The sequence below is a fragment of the Callorhinchus milii genome, unplaced genomic scaffold (genome assembly GCF_018977255.1).
Source record: "Callorhinchus milii isolate IMCB2004 unplaced genomic scaffold, IMCB_Cmil_1.0 Scaffold216, whole genome shotgun sequence".
Lineage (NCBI taxonomy): Eukaryota > Metazoa > Chordata > Chondrichthyes > Chimaeriformes > Callorhinchidae > Callorhinchus > Callorhinchus milii.
The window spans coordinates 71,194-93,468 of record NW_024704957.1 but is presented as its reverse complement, the minus strand read 5'-3'; positions in this window follow the sequence as shown (position 1 = coordinate 93,468).

Here is a 22,275-nt window from a genome sequence, read left to right as displayed (position 1 = left end):
TAAATCCTCACGATTCACTCGCACAGCGTGCGGTGGGCCTTCATCCAGCAGTGGATTTAAGCACCAAAAAAACTCGAGTACTAATGTAATGGACAGGACACGGCTCTCCCTCACGGCAGCAGTGGAGAGAGCGCGGCTCTCCCTCGGGCCAGCAGTGGAGAGCACGGGGGTCCCTCAGGGCAGCAGTGGACGGAGCACGGCTCTGCCTCACTCTGACTCACCCGTCTCCTCTGAGCTGCATGCAATTGTGTGTGAGTGAGTGTGAGTGAGCTGTGTGTGAGTGGATCGACCGTCAGCTTTCTGTGGCTGCGTCTCCGGCGCTGTGGCCGTGATGTTGCTGCTTCTTGGGCCTCCGAGGTGCGGGGCACACCACAGCAACACGAATTGGGCCACTCGTGGTCACGTGATGCACTTCAACCAACAACCAATCCTGGGGCGTACATGTTTTGGAGGGGCGCACCTCTAGTTGGCTGCTTGCTCGCGGTCACATGACGCACTTCAACCAATCCGAGGGCGTTAATCACAGTTACAGAAGGACAGATCTGGGCTATTATATATTCCCTTATTCAAATCTCCATTTAACTTAATATGATTCTCACATGGATGTTTACGTGAAATATTCGTGCAATATAATCCACATCCAGATTGGCTAAAAACTTAGGTTACTCTTAAGCTTTGCTAAGCATTGTCAATTCCAGATGGCCAGAAAGGCGACGATCCAGGCCAATTTCAAGCGGCCAGAATCACGATAAAAATGTATGGCTGGTGCATGGGGCATGCACTGTGCCCGATTTCATCTCGATTCCAGATTGGAATTCAGGCAAGATGGGAGGGCACAATTTGGCATGGCCAGCTTGGTAGAGTAACCATTGAAACATATAGTGGATATCTCCGTAATACATTTCATTGTCGGTTCTGGTAGATATAGTAGTATTGGCTCCGATCGGGGTGACCACTCAGACTTCCTAGATGACTCACTTGGACCTTGCGGACTACCCACTTTGAATCAGGGTTGATAACAGCCAGCATTGACCAAAATCACTCTTGAAATGTGTTCCACGGCCTTGAAATAGCACGTTCACAGCCTGTTGAAGATATTCACATTTGCGAAGCCATTGGCAACCCTGATGTATTACTGCGGGTGTAATGAGCGTAAATTATACGTGCCCTCCGCTTCAAAGGAGACGTGCAAGATCCACCGGCGTCATTCGCAAGAGTAGGCAATTGTTGGCGGGTCGTCAGGGTCAAAATGTTTCAAGCTCAAAAATGACCTGCGAATTAGTCCATTGGTATTATACATAGAACTCATCCTCCCCTGCCGGGAGAGTAATGGCCATTTGCAGGCCGCATGCTGAGTCACCTTGTGCCTCCAGGGTGGATAGCTGCCCTTTCAAATGCTTGAGATGACATGTGACGCGTTCTGAGATGCCCTGGCATATGATGCACTTTAAGGCAAAGACAAAATTGGCCCAACTCAACTTCACCCGCGGCACTGCCACCACCACCACCACAAACCACCATTGGAGAGACGCTGTAGCCGGACATGAGTGGGTTTACCCCAGAATATATTAGGCGAGAAATTTAGCCCAATGCACACTTTCCCTGCATTCAATTAGCGGTGCGAGTAGAAGAAAGTAATAGCAAGGTCGATCGGTCGGGAGGGCAGTATGAAAGTGTTTTAGATTGAAAACTAATTTCTTTAGAACTGCTTGTATTTAGTTTGTTGTCCTTGCCCCGCACCTGCGATCAGCATGGTTGGCGACGTACGGTGCGAATGAAGTTCAAATTACATGCATAATTACTAATAAGGGAAATAATACGAGTGAACACAGCAGTTTCAAAGCACCTTATATTGGTCGTGAACGAAAAGACGCGATAACGCAGGGAGTCGCTCATTCACCTGGGTGCTCCGTGTTTATAATACAATAAGGAGCGTAATATTTATGCGGCTGCTTTAACATAATATGAGTAATAGGTGGGCAATCGGACGACCACGTGCAGATCATAATTCACACCTGTGCACCTGGCCGCACAATGCAATCAGATGGCGCTAAAGTGGCAAAGCAAAAGGCGCTCTAATTAGACGTTGGGAGAGACAATGGTTCCAATCATGCCGCATCAGCTCCCACCCCCAGCAACGGGCCACTCCACTCACCACTGTACCATCACCACCACCACCCCCTCCCCATCACCCCGAAACAAATAAAAGCTTGCTGGTGCGCGTGTGTGATGTGTGAGATTGCACAAACCCCAGGCAGTCATCCATGCCATTATTTTTCACATTGTGGGGGGGTTTTTTTGGGGGGGGGGGGCAAGGGTTCGTTCAGAAGGTGTAGTGTTTGCTACTAAGTCTGAAGGTTGTTTTTTTGGTTGAATCGTTATTTCCTGACGCCCAGTTCAATGCTGTGGGCTGAAAACACGCGAAACATTCCCCCCCCCCTCAGAAGGAAGGCTCGGCCGACTCCTCTTGCTTTATTGCTTGAGGATACAAAAGACCCCGGTTACACTTTCACAAAAGGAGACCCGCTGTGTGCTGGTGTCAAGGCCAAATTAATCACCCACTTTAATATGACCCTCCATTTTCCAAAGAGGGCTTTTTTTCCCCCCTTCCTTACTGTTAAAGTTAATGTTCTAGTTCACTACTGAACGTTCCTAAATCGTAGAGTAAGAATATGCTGATATTTTAATAACGACTATTTACGTTTATGAGAAAACTAATTCAACTTCTTCAATCGAAAATTAAGAGTGCTTTGCTCGATTAAAAAAAACTCATCATTCATTAAAAATGCTGGCTTATAAAGTATAACATTTAATAGGCTGGTGTTGTGGGCAATGGACGTTCTTAAAAGCGGGGCAAGATGATGCGTGTATTTTAATCTTTATATATGTGTATTTTAATCTTTATATATGTGTATTTTAATCTTTATAAGGCAGTGTTAATGATCACTGTTATGGGTTTTTAATCTAAGACAGACATCTCTAATTAAAATAAAATGTGAGTCTTCCTGTTGAACATTTACGTTCTTATTTTTTTTCATGAGGAATTTTATTCTGAAACCATCACACTCCTGGGCACAAAAGTCAAAGTACGTACAAACACATCACACACACATAACATTTTACTGGGAGACAAGGCAGTCAAACTATCTGCACGTTTAAGAAAGAAACCTACAGTTTGAATGCTGCACTTTTAATCTGAAATCACACTTTTTGCCAACATTTTCCTTATTTTTGTCTTCCTTCGTCGTGAATTCCATGGAAGTGAGAGTGGAAAATGGATTTGGAATTAGGCGGTGTACTGAAGCACTTTTGCTTGTTGAAATTAGTGGCAGGTGAATACATTTGTTGGCCACTGCATTTTTTTGCATTTTAATGATTACAGAAAAATCCCAGAATGGCTGCAGATTTTATCAAGTGAAAAAAGGAAGTGTTAAATTGAAATTAATCAATCTTCGCCGAAAAATAAATCTGTGCTGCATGCATCTGTGTTTATGGACAACATTGGCCTCATGGACATCGTGTACAGGAATCGTTTTTATTTTCATACGCATACAACTTTAATGGTGGTATTTGTTGTTGGCCACTGGGCGTTTTGGACCTTTGAGCCTTTGCTCTGTAACTGTGAGAGACATATTTACAGAGTACATATAATATTATCAAGCAATGTGTATGGGTGTGTGCCTTTAGAAATTACCCTATAAAATGTTTAAAATGCGTTTGGGTTTTCTGTCTTCAAAAACATGCAGTGATAAATATAACTTCCATTGTTTGCATCTCAACTCGGCACGAGAAAGTAAAGCTGAACACAGCGTTTGCTGTGGTTATTTCTCCCGTGTGAAATGCCACGCGGTGCCTTGCACCACGCAGCCCTCTCCCCCACCCACCCAACAACTGACAACACAGACACTGAGAGGGACACCGTGTGCTGTGCCATTTGACATTGGTGTACTATTCCGTGAAAATTGTTTATTTTCCTATAGAAATCCCATCATTTTTCAAAGACAAAGTGAGGCACTGTCCTTTCACTTTTTGCCACTTTTGACGAGGCTTTGGGGGTTGACCAACATTTTTGACGTGGCAACTCGTGTTTCTATATATATGTAAAACGATCAAAATGTTGCCAAGCACGATGTTAATTTACTCCAAGCCTACGATACTGTAGCAGCATCTTAGCACAGTTTGTACGACCGCTGTTTGATGCATGTGCAACGCTTGTTTTTTTTGCTGTTGCCATAATTAACCCTATGACACGTCGTTAGAAGGGACAGTGAAACATAATGACGGAGTGGGTAGCCGAGCATTGGAACAGGGAAGCTGTCCACTGAGCAGATGGAATCATGACGTCAGCTCGTGTGTGCATGAGCTTGGTGGATAAATACATCGCAAGATTGTGAGAGGAAGTGACAGCCTTCATCTAGCAGTTGATTGATCATGGCTGATGATGTTGATAATGATGAGCTGAACCTAGTATTTTACATTTTAAATGTGTGACTTTTGAAGTATTTTATTTCATACGATGAGCATGTACGCATACACAACACCAATGAAAGGGCATTGTTTTTGTTCCTAATTTCGAATGAAAAAAAATCTGAACTGCGAGATTCTTCAAGGTAAATTGCACAGAAGTTGGTAGTACATTGTTGTAAACATTATCTATAAATTGGTCTTTGTTCCAGAAGTGAAATCAAAACAAACCACACACACTGGAGGAGCGGCAATTGATTTTCTGGGATTCTTTACACCATATAAATGTTTTGTCTTTAATTGCTGCCTGGAGGATGCTCAAGTAATTTCATGCAGTCACTCCAACACACGTTCCGTTATCTCAGAAAATAAATAACAAAATTAGTTAATCACCACAGGTCTGTTGATTATGCAACCTCTTTAACTTCTACCCGTCGAAAGCAAAGCCACTCATATATTGCGCTATTGACTTTAAATTAGCTGTTTATGTCGCATCCAACATGCCAACATTTCAAACAAAGCAATGCCGGGTAGCAGGACGATGCGTTAAACATTACATTTAAATTTCACATCACAATGTGTTTTTTTTTGTCTTGGCCTTTTTAACGTACAGTAATTATATTTATCACTAAGATTATAGCCAATAAAGTGTCATTTCTTGACAGCAAAAAAATGATAGCCGGCATCATTGACCTTACCATACGTGGGCCCGTTTACAACATCAAAATGCTTTCGGATTCCCTGGACAGTAACAAGTTATCCACAAAGGTGATCGATAAACAGTTCGATAGTGCGGGAAGATTTGTTCCTGCAGGGAATAACATGCCAGGACTCAATGTCATGTGCCCCTGCAGACAGGTTAACCAAAAGGAGTGCAGCTGGAACCGATGCTTCGTCCCCTTGCCTCCTTGATGGCCAAGCAGAGCAAGGTCACGACTTGCACCAAACCTTTGCTCTCGTATGAATGTGGTGGCAGTGGAAGTCATGCCACCCTCCCCGCTCCCCCCCCCAGCCCTAGAAATATTGGGACTTGGTTACCACTGTTGTATTATATTTCGATGTAAAGCTTTCGTGACTGCAGGGATTCATCTTCTTGGTTCTTTCGGTAAAGTCACGTAGAATGGAAACAATAAAAATAATAAAATAAAACAGTCAAATAATTCTCACGACGTTTCGGCCACAACGCAAGCAGCCGTCATCAGGTGAAGACCAGGTATGTCGGGAGACAGCGTCTGAATGAAACGTCGTGAGAATTATTTTATTATGTTATATTTTATTTTTTTTATTATTCCATTCTACGTGACTTTACCGAAAGAACCAAGAAGATGTACCACTGTTGTGTTTGTAAAAGATAAACGATGCACTGCAATCATTGCAATCTACACCTTTTGTGCTGCCAACCTTGACACACACACACAGAAGGGTTCGACCAACAAACTTTCTTAGCGGAGATGGCTTAATGTCCCGTCAAAGCCGGTGTCCGCAATCTCCAATTTGTTATTGCGTTCTCAAAGGACAAAGAAATGTCTTCGTATTTAAAAAAGAACATCAATTTGCAAATGTTAATTATAGGCTGCTGCATCTTGTTCATGGGTTACTATCCATCATATGTAAAAAAAAAGAAATGTGCTTGGTAAGTCAATTTTGCAAGGACTGTATAAAGAATTTACAAGACATAGTATTTGTCAAGATAAGGCAATCGCACGAAAGGATGACATTTTCAGATTTTAGGACAATTTGCATCAGATTAAATCTTGATGGAAGTATGTTTTAGATAGTAGTTCCCAGTGAAATAGATTTATAACGCGTTTTGTGTATCATTTCAGAGCTTCCGAGCATATTCACACTTTTAAAAAAACTTACCTTAAGCCATCATTACTGCAGAATGCACAGACTGTATGTATAGCCTATATAAGTATGGAAGATTGCAGCAATATGCAATAATGTGCATGTTTTCATCATCTAGTATAGGTTATTAGTTTTGGATTGTACCAATATTGATGTCGTCCATATTTACCTTCATAACTATGAATAAAATGTGACCTCTAACTGCATGTAATAATAATGAAAGGTTTCAGTCCTTTGTCAATCCAGAATTAAGGCCTTCCCCATGCCATGGATGTAAGTATGTTCAACTTCTTTCGCACCGTATGTAGCAACCATGCTAATCGGAGGATAGCACGGTTGAGGGTTGTTAGACCATACTTAACCATGCTAGTCAATTGGTGAACTTAGATCCCAGGATTGAGAGCACAGTACACCAACCGCTATACCACCAGTCTCCCTCTTAAGAACTACTTCTACATTTAGAAAATGTCGAATATGGCTCATAATCTGACAAAACATGATTTCATATATATATACACTGTTGTAGGTATGGTGTGGTGACACAATGACCGAGCAACCCATATATGACCCGATTTCGATTCCTGGCTACGGCTAACATCAGTGGCAAGTAGATTGTCTGTACATGCCCCATGCCACCATTCCCCGACTCACCACACTGATCAGCATGAAGGAGTTTTAAGTGAAACAACCCATGGCCGACATGGTGTGCTGGAGCCATTTGTTAGGCATTGAAATGGCAAAGGGTTTTAGAGTACTATTAATATTAATACACTCCTTCACTTATATATACCTATGGACTTTTGGAGAGAAAAAAAAATCCCTAATCGACTCCATCCAACCAGTTTCAAGACTTACAAACAAGAAGCGTAGCTTACATTCAGCCTAAACCATTCCCAAGCAGGCTGGCCGAACGCTCTCAACTGTCTGGTGAGAGGACAAACAGTTATTTTCTGCCTCTTTGACTCAGACTGTGAGTCACTGGAGGAGCGAAATTCCTAGCACACTGCGCTCAGGAAAAAACATTTTTTTCACTAAACACACCAATGTTCTCATTTTATCTGATGTTAAAGGTAGCAAAAAAATGAGAGTAGAGACGTGATTTGAAAACATTGTTTGTTGGCTGATGGTTGAGCGTGCCCCTATGAATGTCACGCTATATTTTTAAATATAGCCAACTGTTCAGCAACGGCCATTATCTGAAGCACTTGTAGGCACATTAATGTGCCCATTGCAGTACCCATCTGCTAACTAAGTGTTGCAACCACAACGGAGCAATTCCAGCGAAAGCTGCGAGCATGCATGTAATTAGAAAAACAAAAAAAGCCCCATGGCAATTTTACCATTTAAACAGCAGATTCATAGTTACACATCTCCTGGACATCGTGGTACTAAAACATATATTTTATTTGCCAAACGGCAAAGTTATTAACAATAATGGAAGTAAGGCCATTACAGTCAAAAACAGAGCAATGACTGAAGAGTTGGAATGTGTGATGCGTTTTCTATGCCGCCCGATGGTTGTATGATTAGCAATATTTGACAATCTGAGTGTTGTTAAGTAAAGACCAACATTGACATATGTCAGTAGCATATGCGACATTAAATGTACTCTTTTTTTAAGGAGCCGTTTTCACAGTATAATCACGTTTTTTTGTTAAAAACAAGAGGCGAGGAAACTGCCAGGACATAATCTCCATAGCAGCTGGTACAAACCCATTTTGGGCTGAGACTTATTATGAACAACAATCTTACGAGACTAATTACCTTTATTGGGCTCTTAATAGTGCACTTGGTGGCAATAAGTATAAAATGACTTGGAAACGTGAACCAAAAATGCCACTCATTTAAAGGCAAGAGCAGTCGTAAAAAAAACGAAGCTAACCTCTATACAACAGCAGTCTTATATGTGTACAACAGAATTGCTTTTGTGTTGAACAGAATCCCACATTTTATACGGAGTGCTCTTGCCAATAATAAAACACATGTTAACCGAGCAGCATTTGGTTAACAATCCTCACTGTGCTGATGAGACTCAGAGGATCAAAACCACCCCGGAGTTTTCTTGCTTAAACAAATGCTGCTTGATACCATTGTCCTGGAGAGACCGATTGCCCGAACATTATTTTCTATTCACATGTAGAGACGCAGAACAGAGTGTTGTCATTGCAGTATTCATATATTTCGATTTAAAGCTTTCGTGACTGCAGGGATTCATCTTCTTGGTTCTTTCGGTAAAGTCACGTAGAAGGGAAGTAATAAAATAATAAACATAAAACATAATAAAATAATTCTCACGACGTTTCAGCCACAACGCAAGCAGCCGTCCTCAGGTGAAGACCAGGTCTGTCAGACGCTGTCTCCCCGACAGACCTGGTCTTCACCTGAGGACGGCTGCTTGCGTTGAAGTATTCATATATTTGCGTGCGCGTTTAGATAATAACGTGGCTGAAATAAATGTTTAATCAGTCTCAATTTAAAAATCATTGTTGTTGTTATTATTATGCTTGTTTACCGAGGAAAGCCTCACTGAATCTCAAGACCTTTTCAGGAGGTTCCTGCCAAGTGTTTGCAGTCGGGGACAATGTTGCTGCTGCGTCATCCAGATTGAGTAAATTGCAAAGGGAAATGTTCAGAATTGAGATGTTTGGCCAACACTATTTACATTGGGTGGTTTTTATTTGCCATGGAAAAAACTATGAGAATCCCAGAGGTAACACTTGCAGCAACAGAGGGAGAAAGACAAACTCGATTTAAAGCTTTCGTGACTGCAGGGATTCATCTTCTTGGTTCTTTCGGTAAAGTCACGTAGAAGGGAAGTAATACAATAATAAAATAAAACATAATAAAATAATTCTCACGACGTTTCGGCCACAACGCAAGCAGCCGTCCTCTTGATATGCAAATGATGTCAGGCGCTCTGCTTAAATATACGCTCCAAGGAGGACGGCTGCTTGCGTTGTGGCCGAAACGTCGTGAGAATTATTTTATTATGTTTTATTTTATTATTTTATTACTTCCCTTCTACGTGACTTTACCGAAAGAACCAAGAAGATGAAAGACAAACTCCACGCAGAAAGGCGCCCGAGTCAGCAATCCAACCCAGGACCTTCTTGCTTATGAGGCACGAAGTGTTACCACTGCTCAATGGAGCAATCGTTATTTAATGTCTGTTTTTTTTTCCTCTTTCAAGAAATGGATCGACGGTTAAACCCTCTTGGCGCAGAGCGCCCCGAGACACGCGATGCTTTGTTGAATGTCAGCCCACCGGGAGGACAAGGCCCTGTTTGCAGGACTCCTGCCAGATGGTCCAAATAGCATGTTCAGGGGAAAATATTGACCCCTTTTTTTTACCAATTTAAATAACCAAATTGAGAAGGTTACTGCTGAGTTACAGGTGCACCTTTCATATTAGGATGCAGATGAAGACTCGCAGTGAAATCAAAGGACGGCAGACGTGGGCGGATAGGGCTGGAAATGAAGCATGTTTTACCATCAGAGCACACAGTTGTGAAGGGAGTGGAGAGGTGTTAAAGATAGTAATGGAATTGTAAACCAGATGCATCTTGTGTGAGTGTAATTGGAAAATGCATTTTATAATTCTTATATCAATCACATTGGCACCATTGCACGAGGATTAGGACGGTTGGCTACGTGCAGTGCCAAAGAAGTTCAAGCAGACCGAATGTGCTCAATACAATCAATCTCAGAGCCTGGTTAGTACTTGGATAGGTGACCACTACTGGCGCTTGCCAGGTGTTGTAGGCACGGGGCTCCGAGGTGTGATCAGAAGATGGCAGTGCTGAGTGTTGCAAGCATGAGCTTTCTCTTGGCACACTGGTTTTCCTTCCACATGTCAAATATTTATTAAGGGTACTGGCCAAACATTCCAATACAGGACCTCCCTGAAAGAAAGTCTAGAGACTCAGTGAGGATTGCCTTGGGTGAATAATTGTACACTCTTAATTGAATGCAATATTTTTTATAACGGGGCAAATGGTGAAATTATTTAACGTTAGCTTGTCCTTTTTTCATAATAGCACGGGCTTTCAGAAACCCATGTTTTAAGCTGTTGAACTCAAACCACTTGTCTATGCTATTTAACACAAAATAAATTTGCCCTCAATGTGCATTAATTGAATATCAGTTGTACATAAATTGGCTATTACAGTTTACTGACTGTAGAAACATAATTTGCTCAAAATTGTTCAGCATGAAAATGTGCAATTAATATTCTCAAGCAATTCACTGGTTGAGCAAAAGGTCTGGTGAGAATGATCCCCTGGGTTATTCATAAATGCGGATAATATGCACACGTGATGCACATGGCCAGTAGTGGATGGTTGTTTATTTACTTGCTGCATTGGGGTGGTGCATATATAATCACGAGTTTAAAAAAAAGACACCAACCGAAAACTAAAACTTCATCACATTTATTCTTTGGTTCTTTCGGTTAAGTCACGTCTAAAGATAAAATAATAAATTAAATAATACAATATTACGACGTTTCGATTGCAACACAAGCAATCATCATCAGGCATAAAAGAAATAGCAACAAAAATCTAACTAGAAAACTATAGACAGACATACAAGCGGACAGACATCACAAGGACACACATTTATTTATAGACAGAAAAATTTGTCTTTTTTCCCTGAAAAAAGGGGCACAGAAACAAAGCAATATGGAGAAAGAGAGAAACGCCATTAATTTGTTGCCTGCAGAAATGAAGGTGAATTTTAAAATGTTAATTGTGGGATAACTGCCGAAAATTATGCTTTAGTTGCTATTCCCAGCAGCAGTGACACTGATGCTCTGGGATATCCATGAAAGCCAGAGGCTATTAAACGCTGCCAGGTTGTCATATTATCACTCCGAATACGAGACGATAATTATTTGGATGGCAAGGTGGTGCGGCGGTGACTCATGTGCTTCATGGCAAAGAAGGGCCTTTGTTTTGATTTCCCCATTCTATGGGGAGTTTGTTCTCCCACTGTTTTGCATGGATTTATTTCGAGCACCTTTGCTGAAACATTACTCAAGTTGGGATTTCGCATAGCAACATTGACCCCTATTGACCTCTAAAACTTGGCAGGACCCTCCTGCAAAAGTCTCGAGACTCAGTGAGACCTCCCTGGGTAAATAATTGTAAAAAATGTTTCTAATTTTGACTTAAAACTTTCGTGACTGCAGGAATTCATATTCTATGGTTCATTCGGTAACGTCACTTAGATAAAAACAATAACAATACAATAAAATAATATTCACTTTATTTTTTTATTTTATTGTTATTTTTTCTATCTATGTGACTTTACCAAAAGAACCATAGAATATGAATATAATTAGCACTGCTTGTATTTACTCAAATTGATATTATAGACATATGTGCTTGTAACAAAACCTTTTAACATTTTCCACATTACTGGAAATGTGTTTTATATTCACAACCTTTACACCTTTTTACAACTTCAATTAATACGTTATTATTTTTGACAATGAGGTTATAAATATATTTAAGTATGCGAGTGCTCTCACCCAGGTTACTCTTGGAGTTGGTCATTCTGCATACTGAAAGTTTTACATTTCCTTGGACTAAATAGCGCACAAATTAAATGCATAATTTATCAAGCATGAAGGAATCATCACAAATCAAATTACGAATCATAGCATTTTCTTTGTTTTGCTGGAAAGAGCCTCACTGAGACTCAAGGAGGTTTCCGCTTCACATGTTTGGCCAATTTTACTTTGAAGTAAATAACACCCTCATTCGCGTGTCTCTCCAGTTTGCTTGTATTGAACCAATGTTGCCAAGGCGCAGTCTTAGAAGGCCACGTGGCTGATGGTTTGTGCAAAATATAATTAGTTTTACATAAAGAGATAAATTTGGGAATGAGGTATTGTTGATCTTATTATTAATATTCTTTGCACTGACACTGAATGAGAAATGTGTCATTTGTAAGTGCCGAATGCTTCTGTGTGCTAGGAAAGTAGAGCGCCAGGAGAAAATCCACACAGAATACTCAATTTCTTCAGAGAAAGAACATTTTATATCCCGATTCATAATTGATTTTTGGGTTAGACCATGTAACGATCCCACATAACCTATGTTGTGAAACCCTTCACCAACCGACATGGCCAAACAAATTATATTGTCACTTATACAAAATTTTAACGCACAAATTATTATTGTTGTTGTTGTTGTTTCAGCTCGCCGGTAAGTTGAACAACAATTCACACAGCCAAGTGTAGCAATTTATATAAAACGCTTTAAGCTTATATTACCATATTTTTTTCAGCGTACTTCGATGTGGATCTGCAATTCTCAGGCCGGTTAATCCCGATTGCCAGTGACTCTTGTGCAATGGCAACATATAACCAGTCGAGCCTGCAAACCACATCGAAGCGGGTGTATAAATGTGCTCCTGTGGGATCAAAACATTGATCCTGGCCAGAGAAATTGTGCTTAGCATGGGACATGGAAACAATAGCCCACTGCATAGCTTCCCCCAGTGTGAGGCTCACCTCTATCTTTCATGCCAATTTTTCTTTACTCTTCCACTCACCCAGCTCCCCATCCACCTCCCTCCCCACCCAAAGGCAGATCATGTATACTCCCGTGTCTCCATTGTCAGGCTCCCCTCGCAGTACACTAACAACACTAACAAGCATCCAGACTGCGAGGAAGAATGGTTCTGAGAATGACCCGTTGGTTTATTTAAAATTGTAGTTTAATCCGAATGCAATCTGGTGGCACTCAAATTAAAATAACTGAGCTTGACCAAACCAAAATAGCGGCAGCTGCATGTTGCAATTTTGGCATCCGTATTAGTCATGTATTTTACCATGTGGTCTTTTGGTCATTTCTATGCTAATAGAAAGCAATCTCTCATTCTCGATCGCAGGGAAGGAAAATCATCTTTCCGTTCCAAAGCTACGAATAACACACAGATCGGTGGTGGAATTGCCAACAACAATAATAATATAGTATAGCGTCAGCATGACACAATATTCAACGCTGCAAAGTTGCATCAATAGTACTTTGCTTCATGTTGCACATTCTGTTTTTCCCCATGAAAATGAATTGCATTTTATATGAGTCTAAAAAATCACTTACTTGGTGCATGCAAAAAACTCAACTTCAATTCCATATATCTGCTCATATTAGTATCCACATTAGTAAATTGTGCATAATAAGACAAGTGTGTATTTATGTGAACCTATTTAGACTGTAGCTGTATTTGTGTTTTTCCCATAACACCACTTAAAAGAGCATTTCTAAATTGTTGATGGATTTACCACAGTGACTTGCCTTTCTCCATAAACAGTTTTTTGCTTAAGCAGTGCTTGTTACCACGATATGTCACGTTTTGGCAAAAAAAAAACAACCTTTGGCAATATTACGTGATTTTGAAAATGAAGTTAACATTGGTGAAGCTTCTGAAAAGATGCCCCAAGTATAAAGGTAGAAATGCAGTAATAACCGGTTTTGAGAATCCACATAGAGATGGTCGTGCCAAGCAGGTTAATGGGTTTACTATGAATAATTTAATCGTTAAATATGGGAGGACCAGTGGAATTGCTCGTCTTATGTGATATCATCATCGACTGTGTTTTTTTTTTACTTGTCCGTGACCAGCTCTTTTGTTGCCCCAATCAAGAATTTGTGATTGATGGTGAAGTATCTGCACGTTGGGCAGATACATGTGTACTGCTTTATACTTGTGATTTAATTGGGTTTGATGCATTAAATGTACCGTCATCTGCTGATGAGTGATTCATATTTGTGAGTGAAAGATAATCAATCGTTAAAGTAGAGAATACATAATTCTGGATACCAAATACATCGTGGTGTGCCGTGGTGGCGAGATCTGAACTAGCTTGCCTGGTATACAAGTGTTTGTGGGTTCCAAACCGTCCCTTACGATGTCTGTATATTTGTTCTCTCTGTGGCCTTGTGGATTTTTCTCCGGGTCCTTCAGTTGTTCCCTCTAAATTTAGAATCAACATGCGTATTTATTTGGCTGCTATACATTTCCACAAGAAAAGCCACTTTATTGGGCTTTCATTTGTGGCCAGGTCGCTTCTGAGAAGGAGTTATACAGCTCAGTGGGCCTTACCTGGTAAAATAAAGAAAGAGTTTTAGTTGTATCCTTGCAGAATGCCAGAGTTAATGGTGAAGGTATAAAAATAGCTTCAATCAACGACCATAAATATTTTTTTTTATTTTACGTTAGAAAGCTAGAAATACAGACCTGCATATTCGAGTGGATGCCTAATGATTAGTACACGATGGCAGAGACATCAAATCCTTTAGAAATGTCAAGACATACAATCATAGACTCTCTGAACACCGGTGGGGCCATGTGACTTTTTTTGTGGGGGGGGGGGAGCAGCAGACTATGTTGCACATCATCTGCGGCTACGTAGAGCAAGGACGGAACACGCAGGGCAGACTGGCTGTCCTGCACACATGCTGGAAGAAGAGGTGGGGCTCTCTCGTGTGGTTCTGTGGCCTTGTGAGCAGAGATCCGCCCAGAGGACATTCCTACTTTACTTGTTGATGCTGTGCAACTGTGCAATCCACGTGCCCACGATATTCGTCAAATAAAACTGCTCTGCAAAGCGTTCAAGGCTTGAGCCCCAAACGTGAGTTAGGTTAAAGATAAGAGGTCATGTGTAGATCGTGCTTGATGGAACCCATGCCGATGATCGCGAAGAAATTACTCCAAATGTTGGGGGAACTGATTGTTGAAGATTGATGATCGATTCCGTCACTTTGGATTAGAATTTAAGCGAAAGAAAGAAAATGTCTTGTTTGTTTAAGAAATTTAGTCACGAATCCGTTGTTAGTTTTGTAAATAAAAATTCAATAAACATGTTGAAATGAACAGAAAAGTATATTTCCACATTAAAGTCGTATATTTACTCCGTGCCACAGTTTGGCACGGAGTGAACGAGAAGGCTTTTCAAAAGCCCAAGAAAGGCCATCCATGTGTCAATGCAACTTCCACTCACAGCCCATGGAATACGCAGTGCATTTCCATTGTTGTGAACACACTTTGAAATGAATGATGCCAAGTGAAAAGTCTTCCTAAATTGAGCTGCGAGGACAAAATAGAAGTGCAATAAAGTCAAATTGCATCATGTCACTGTGAGTCATCGGGTTAATGCACTGTGTCAGAGTCTTGGACAAGTGCCTGTAAGATCTCAGGATCAGATCCTGAGGCTGATGAGACCAAACGAACACTTCTCACTTACAATAGATTTGCGTTACCCACGAGGTGCAGCCACAGAGGTAGAGCGATGGTGCAGCCTTACCATTACTTGCTCACACCATTTGCTGGCAGAAGGGCCTCCACTAGCACGAGCTCTAGAGGGTATTTTAGCCTAATCTTCCACGTCGGCAAAGATGTCTTGGGAGAGGTGGAAATACCCATTGCATTATCCACCACCTGTAAGTTGCCGATCAACGTGGGTACCTATTTATATTTCTAGGTGTATAAATAGGAGGGGGAGAGAGGGTGGAATAAAAAAAAACGTAAACTAATGTTTCAACTGCTGCACCAGGTGATTGAATCAAACCAGTGGCCTCTGGATTGCTGGCCACAAATGAACCACAATACATTACTAATCACATCAAGGAGCAGAAGCCATCACGGGAACTCCGGTCATCCTCGCAAGCGGCTTTTGTTCGTTCCATCGAACAAAGACGGTCACTGCATCGTGCGCTTTCAGATGCGCTTCTACGGCCGTCTGGAACGCTCTTCCCTTCAATATTAGGAGGCCACTGGAGCTATGCCCTTTAAAATCTAGATTGAAAAATAATTTCTTTAGAACTACGTTGTGTTTAGTTTGTTTTCCTCCCCCGGCACCTCCGATTAGCACGGTTGGCTACGTATGGTGTGAAAGAAGTTCAACATACATACATTGCGAGTCGTATGGGTTAACCATTTGGATACATTGTTGAACCCATATCAGCAATAACCAGCTTCATTTGTATGTAAACGGCTTCTGATGAGAGTGAAAAACTTCTAGCCATTTACAGCCGAGGATTTATAGTCTGATAAAAAAAAGGCTGCTATTGATTTGGTATGAGGAAAAATCCTGCGGTGCCCATATTGGACCATGACCTGTCTATTAGTTGTGCCTGGTAATGAGCCTGCAGCTCGGGTGGCGAAAGCCGATTTGCTCATCATCTGTTGCCAATTGATTGGCACACAGTGGCAATGGTGAAATAAAAACCCCTCTCTGCCGACCGTCCCTCCATATAAATGATAAATGGCCAGTATATATCTCGAGAGCAATGGGCGCGAGATGCAATGCGAAGGGCAAAATATTGTCAAGTGGAGTTAGGACACCATCCCCTTGAGATAAAATGTGATTAGTAATCCAATCCATTTTTTGTACAGTTTTATTACGCTGCTGGCATAGTCGCATGCTTCTCAGTCACTTTCCATTATGTAAGGTTAAAATGTATTTTATGATACCCTTACATAAAGACCACAACTAGTAAATGCCAAGTCGCAGTGGGTGTGTTCGAATGACCTGGCATGAGTGGCTAATGTTGCCGTACAGAAACCCCGGGTCATTTCTGCAGTGGCCGTGGTGGGCTCGTAGACGTATTAATAATCAGCACGTGCAAGAAGCTTGTTTACTAGGAGGCTCCTCGTACCCTCTAGCGGGATATTTGAACACTACACGCATTTCATTAACTTTTTGGGTATTTTTACCCGCAGTGCCAAGGCGCGGTGACCTCTACTTAATTGTTGTGACTATTTAATGTGGACCTCTTCAGCTGCATGAATGCGGACAGAACACTGTGTTCCCTTGTAGGGTTACGGACACAACGTGGTAAGGGTTTGCTCTTAGAGATTAAATGGTTTCACAACTGCTCCTCAATCTATACGCCCAGAAATTGCGTATTGGTACCACCAAGGACGGCAAATGCGAAGAATGATTTTTATCTCTCGATGACTTATATGTATATGCATATCTCTAGATGACTTCAATATACGATAGCAAGGTCACCGTAGTAGTGCTCTCTCTTTTTTAAAGAGAATATCATTTTAGAGAAAACGGTGAATGTTATATACGAAAAAAAAATCCACCTAAAAATACAGAACAAGCATTTATACGAAACAGATCAATACACTTTTAATAATTAGAACGTGGTAAAGGTTTTTCACGTAATTTTATGTACTATGAATAAAAATGAACAGCTGTTATTCAATCAACTACTGCACACAAAAGGCCTTGCCTCGTCCGGTCATCGGGATTGTGTAACGATATTTCACCACGCCAGCCACAACGGGTTGGTGAGGAGCGGGGGAACCAGGACAGGTGTGCCTGGGACGCGAACTCGGGTTGCCGGGTTAATAGTGCAGTGCCCGAACCACTACGCCACTTGATCCACCGATCCACCATCAAACGTGCACAGCTGTTTAATATTCAACTCGTGCCATCTTAAAGTGGCAAAGGAACATGACTATTTGTGAAAGTATTGTAATGGATGCAATTACCAGCGAAACGTTGTACTAAAATGTTTTAAATGTTGTGGTTTCACGCTTCAACACACCTGTGGGCTAAAGCAGTGAACTATTTGTATTTTGTCAACGTGACACTTTTTTACTGATTGGCCGTGTCGGGTGGTGGAGGGTTACGACACATTTATAATTAACGCGATCTAAACCCAAAAACGTTGATTATGAATAATATTGGTCGCGAAAGCCTACGTGTTAAACTAATGTAGAGGTGCGGGGCTAATTAAAGGTACGGAGACATTTTTTATTTTGCTGTCCACAGCAACAAAAGCCAGCTGCAGAATGTTGGGCGACAATAAAACAACCGCACGCGAATATCCGCCAGGCTCATATAGCCGACGCGTCCTGGTTGATGGGGGGGGGAGATAACCCGGGGAAGGGAGTAGGGGATGAACTATTACCTAATTTACATGGGAAAATCTCGCCGGAAATGTTGTTTATTTAAAAGTCTAAGTGATTTCCTGCTCATATGCGCATTGAGGCGGCACTGATCTCATGTTCACAGCCTCGAGTTAGTGGTGGAAATTCATCATTCCTATGGTGGTGGTGGTGAGTTTAACCACAGGACAAGCACGACTTCCCAACAATAAGCGGTATGTATTTTAATGACCACGGAGGGATGATGGGCTGTCGACCTCCAATTACAATTTGAACTCGCAAACTTCTGATTGCAAGCCGTGCACTCTGCCACTGTTCTCCCGCTATATGCTTCACCTGATGACGATTGCTTGTGTTGCGATCGAAATTTCGATTTAAAGCTTTCGTGATTGCAGGGATTCATCTTCTTGGTTCTTTCGGTAAAGTCACGTAGAAGGGAAATCATAAAATAATAAAAATAAAACATAATAAATTTATTCTCACGACGTTTCGGCCACAACGCAAGCAGCCGTCCTCAGGTGAAAACAGGTCTGTCGGAAAGACAGCGCTCTTCTCCTCCCACCCAGCTTAAAATACGCTGCCAAGCTTAGCAGTGAATGTCTTTCCGACAGACCTGTTTTTCACCTGAGGACGGCTACTTGCGTTGTGGCCGAAACGTCGTGAGAATTATTTTATTATGTTTCATTTTTATTATTTTATTATTTCCCTTCTACGTGACTTTACCGAAAGAACCAAGAAGTTGCGATCGAAACTTCGTGATATTGTTATTCTTCAAATTTTTTTTTTATATCTACGTGGCTTTACCGAAATACCCAAGGAACATGAATTCCTGCAGTCACGAAAGCTTTAAGTCAAACAAATGCTTTCTTGTTCAGCAGTTCTACTGCTGTATCCTTCCACCTGATGACGATTGCTTGTGTTGCGATCGAAACGTCGTGATTTCTTATTTATTTATTTTTACCGAAAGAAGCAAAGAGTATGAATGCTTACTTAATACACCATGAGAAGAATAACGGTGGCCAATGGGGAACCGGCCACTAAAGCGAACACACAAAGCATTGACAAAAGCTGAATGTTGAGCACAAGTGTGGGAATGTGCAAGTATTGAACTATATTTTGCACTCGTGTTTTTGTATCGTCTATTGTTGTAACGTTCTGACCAGCCCCGACTGGACATCTGTGAAAAATAACTTTCTCGCTCTATGGATTCGACAGTATAAACACATATTCTGATTCTGCATTTAAGGCAGCTTCATTAAATCATGTACACAATGTTTGACGTGCTACAATACCCAGCACGAATATTTGTGACAACTTAAATATAATTCAATGGTTTGAGGAGATCACTATAATTATCGTGTTACTCTATCAATTCTAAATTGCTATGCATACATTCCATAAATAGATGAGCCTGCACTTGAAAATCACAAACAGAACGTAATGTTAAATATTCTCACGTGCATGTCACTTAAGCAATATCTACATAAACTACATTTACCATCTTTCATGTGTTTTTATATCACTAGTGCTGTTGTATTTAACGCATCACCATGTTTAATTCATGCAATACTATATCTACACCAGAATGCTTGTTGAATAATAAGCGTCATCGCCGGCCCTGATGTATCCACCGCCGCTGCGAAACATCTCGCTTCTGCACGTGAGCCGATCTCACCTCATCACTGTGACTGTCCTCATCATCTCAGGTGTGTCCCCATCCTTTGCCTCCAACTCCTGTACCATGCCCGTGTATCGACCATCATCTCCACTTGGCGATGTGGCCTACCGGAGCCCAATTATGTTCCTCCGTCAATACTGCATGGTGTATCAAATCGGCATTTGTTCTCCGATCCATGCGTTTGTTATTCGTTCTATCTCAGTTTCATTCCCAGTATGCACCTCTACATGCTGATGTTGCGTAGTTTTCAGCCTTATTGTTTCCGATCCATATGTCATTGCAAACGATAAGCACCGACTGACAACATTGCTCTTTAAGCATATTGATAGTATGTATTTTATTGTTGAATTACATTTTCCAAAAGCACTGCAAACCCCAACATTTTACCCTCATATCCGAGCTTCCTTAGACGATGATTACTGCCATTCAGTGGAAGGTGGTAAAATGGAAAATACGTCTACAGATTAATCAGATACACTGAGATTACAGCAATAAAGTAACAATGCAAACCACAAAAAGGAGGGGTCAGCCAATAAGATATGCCCACTGTGATATTAGAAGAATTTGAGCGGAATTTAAATATTGTGAGCGGCTTCCTCCACACTCAATATTTTATTCTGGAAATAATTCTAACACACACACAGTGAGTGCTTTAGTTTTTTTTTAGCAATGTAATTTAATAAAACATAACCTCCCTTACTTTTAAGCAAACGTTTTGAATAATATAACTTCTTACTATGAGTCAACAAAGGATTAACTAATACTTAAATGTGACTTTTTTAACGCATTTATTTTCCAACAATGTTATGCAATATAAAGAACAGTCTAAATCCTTATATATGGTTTTAATCATGTAGCATAGAGCAGAAATTTCAAACTGCTTTACTTACACCAATTCAGTGAGTTTTTTACAGCCGAAAACAATTAAATTGTATCTAGTGACATTTGATATGAAATATCTGTCTTGACGTCAAACAAAGTAGAATTGAAAATGATTACAAGTCAAAGATTTACATAACAATATTGAGAAATACTCTGAAATGTAAAGCTACGTGAACTGAATAACATACTCTCTACACTCTCACATTCTACAAAAAAACTCCTTTGTATTCCAAAGTGTCATGTAGATAGAGCATTTTATCTGCAGTGCATATCAAAACAGTGGACTTGAATTTATGCAATCATCTTCCTCAGCCATGGTTAATCTACTGCTGGATAAAGGCCTACACAATCCACCACCTCTCGCGATCCTGCAATATTCCATCTAACACCTACAGCCCACGAGATTAATTCACCGCTTCATCTCCTTGGTGGGCGTCCGCTAGGAAGCGTCCCACTCATTGTCTGCTACTGTTATGATTCTTGACCAAGATTGTCCCATAAAATTATATTAATCACCCATTGCCCTTGCATTGTTATTACCACATTTGCTACGTAATTAAGGGAACTGTATAATAGTTAACGATGCTGCTGCATTTTAATTTCCATGTTTTGTGTTGAGTATATTCTATGTTTGATTTGGTATTTGAACCATTATCAAACCTCTCCTTTTGTTCAACATAATATTTTTTGGTGTCAGATAACCGTTTGCTTCTGTACCTCCATCGCCCCTTCCCCCAACACACACGCTTTCAAAGCAATGTTCGATTCAACATTAGTTTTCTCATCATTTAAAGTGGTTGTATCCATTTAATCACTTTGCTTCTCTATGGATTTGATTAAGTTGCTTAGAAACCTTGTAAATTCCCCAAACTCCTGAACTAGATTGTTTCATGTTCACCATTTTTTCTCGATTGCAATTATCCTTGTCCTAGCATTGGCGATGTTGAAGTATTACCTACATCTAAGCTTTGCCACCTCTCCTGTTCCGCCCCCCCCCCCAGTAACTTTCCTGGCCAATCTGTAAGTCATCCCGGGATAATTAATAATCCATTTTTTTGTGTGTCAGTTGCCTAATCACAATGCACCACCCAAGGCACTGAATGTACATGTGGTTCTCCCTCTTCTGGTATTGTGAGATAGTCTACTTGCATACCACCAGCTTGTGATGGACTTCCTGTGTCGAATTCGTTGAGGAAACAGACATCTCTGACAGAGCTTGGGAAAAAGAGATGATGGAGGGGAATTCCAAACTTGAGCAGTGCGTTGGAAGAAGCGGAAATAGAAAGTGTTTTATGACGTGCAGTGTGGCCGTGCTTGTGGTTGAACAGAGTGTGGATGAGACAGAAACAGTCGGTCCATCAGACCAAATCCTCAACACGAGAGATGGAATCGACGAGTGAAGTTAATGTGAACCTCCTGGTTACACCAGCCCACGGGGATTATTGTGTCCGTCCGTCCGTCGTGCAGGGAGGGGCTGGGTGGGGAGAGGA